The following is a 2,358-nucleotide window of genomic DNA, read 5'->3' as shown; positions in this document are numbered from 1 at the left end:
ATGGAACGAGGGAGAAGGGAGGGGGAAAGGGGGCCGAGGGTTTGGAACCGCCTACGACGCCGCGAGGCCGTATGGATACGGATTCGCCTGTCTTTCTACGTATTTCTTGGCACTACGGTCTTGCTCATACGAGTCCTGAGGAACATCGCTGCAAATCCTAGTAGGGCTACGGGCCCGGGTGTCCGGCTCGAACCAGGTCTTGGCTCCAAGTCTAAGATCCAGACCCAGATCCACCTGACCACTTGATGGGTGGGTCGGTTCGTGTTTCCTTTGAGATGGTTTAGCTCTAAGTTTCTGCAAGTCAAATCGGGTACGTTCGTACTTGATGGCCTTGGTGGATATCATCCACGCCCAGCTAAATTGGAGGTTGAGTCCAAGCCTCATGCCCGACCCCTGATTCTAAACTTTCTATATGAAGCCAACTCACGTTCAAACTCAAATTTGAGCTCGCTCGATCCAATTGCTGCTTTTTGTTCAGCGTTGGAAGGTGAGGTTTTATCCCCAGAGCCTAGCAACTTTAGATAACTCTTTATTTTATCCTAGAACCACATCGACAAAGGATCTAAAGAAAACACGATCTCTAACTTCAATGCCAAAAATTGGTGCAGGCAGTGATAATCTATGACAACCTCCTCCAACAAAAACTTTGGCGAGATTTTTACTAAATCCATATCTGCAATCAGAGTCAATCAAGAAATCAAACACATAATATAATAACATAAAAAAGGACAAAACATTGATCTTCAGAAAAAAAATTTGGCAATAAAATTTTGGCATTTAAATGGATGTTTAAATATCCATTCACATATGCCAACCAGAATAAAAACAGGATCTAACCCAAAGAAGTAATATGCTGATAATGAATTATAAGAAAAATTATCTAAAACTTTTGATAATATTTACAAGATAGCTGCACAACAACAGATAGAATTTAATTTAATTTCATAAATAATAGAATAAGCAAGGAAAAAGCAGTAATTAAATAGAATAAATAATTATGTCACATGATAACCAACATAAACATAAACTTAGGGCAAAATAATAATGCGAGATGATTTTTTACGGACAACATACAAAGCAGATGAACCAAGGCATTTTGCAAGCATAGAAAGAAAAAACAAAAAATGAATTTTATTTATCCTAGGGAATAAAACAGAGGTTGCATCAACATGTGGAAAAAAAATGAATATAACATAAAAAAAAAGTCAGAAATTTTTTTCCCAATCTACATGTACAAAAAAGGATAAACAAGGTAAATATTCATAGAAGTGTTTTTTTTCTAATTTTGCTGTCATTTTTTTGAGGAAAGGTGGACATCGTTCGAATAACGTGACATGCACAAGTTTAGACGCACAAATAAAGCAGCCAGAAGGCTATGCAGTTTTTTTTTTTTTGCAAAATTTATTTGTAAAGGAAAAAATGCGCTAGCTATTGGTTGAGCTTTTCTATGCACAACTCAGAGGGTGCATCCCCTAAGGTCTTTTGAAAAAATAAGAGAGGGCATCTGGCACTATCCGTTGTGTGTTGCAATCACCACTGCAAAAGGTAATCTAATCTGGCTTTGTTTCTTACAATATTACTATTTTCATCTAATTTATTCCTAAATACCCGCTCTATTCCAATTATAGGATGATCCAAGGGCCTTTTAACTAAATTCCATATTTTATTTCTTTCAAATTGATTTAGTTCCTCTTGCAAAGTATTTATCCAATTATGATCTTGTTCAGCTTATTTTATGCTTTTAGGTTTAATTTGAAGCAGATGGCCTGGACTACATGGGTGTAATAGCAGTTGCGCAGCATAACGGATACAACTTCATACAGGACAAACTCTCTAAAAGATACGGGCATGCTATTGTCAAGTTCTTCAATGAAAAGGTTGTGGAATCATTTTGGAATAGTGGGACTACTTTGAGGAAATGAGCAGCAAACCCTCCTCAGATGAGCCTCTTTATGAACAAAGAGTTTCACTTGCACCTAGAGGCTTGCTATCTGACTGTATGGTCATCGTTTTGAGTCTCGTATTCTAAAAGAGATGCAATTTGATTCCCAGAAGACTCTTTGATACAAATGAGATACCTCCTACTATATAAATAAGTAAAGGGGCTCTTATATCTCAACTCCATCAAGTTGCACTCTATTAGAAAAAAGTACTCCCACAATCCGATGAAAGTCACATCGTCCACACAAATGTAGTACTCACATCGATTACATAATTCCTCCCTAGTCGTCACCAAATCCAGAAGAAGTAGTCGCCACCATTGCCCAGTCCTTTCCTTTACTAAAAAGAGATTTTCACACTTCTTTCATTCAAGACAAGATGGATTCTACATTGATCATTAACCAACTCGAATTCATC

This window comes from Phoenix dactylifera, chromosome 8, assembly GCF_009389715.1.
Source record: "Phoenix dactylifera cultivar Barhee BC4 chromosome 8, palm_55x_up_171113_PBpolish2nd_filt_p, whole genome shotgun sequence".
NCBI classification, from domain to species: Eukaryota; Viridiplantae; Streptophyta; class Magnoliopsida; order Arecales; family Arecaceae; genus Phoenix; species Phoenix dactylifera.
The sequence above is the reverse complement of the archived record's forward strand: the minus strand, read 5'-3'. Positions refer to the sequence as shown.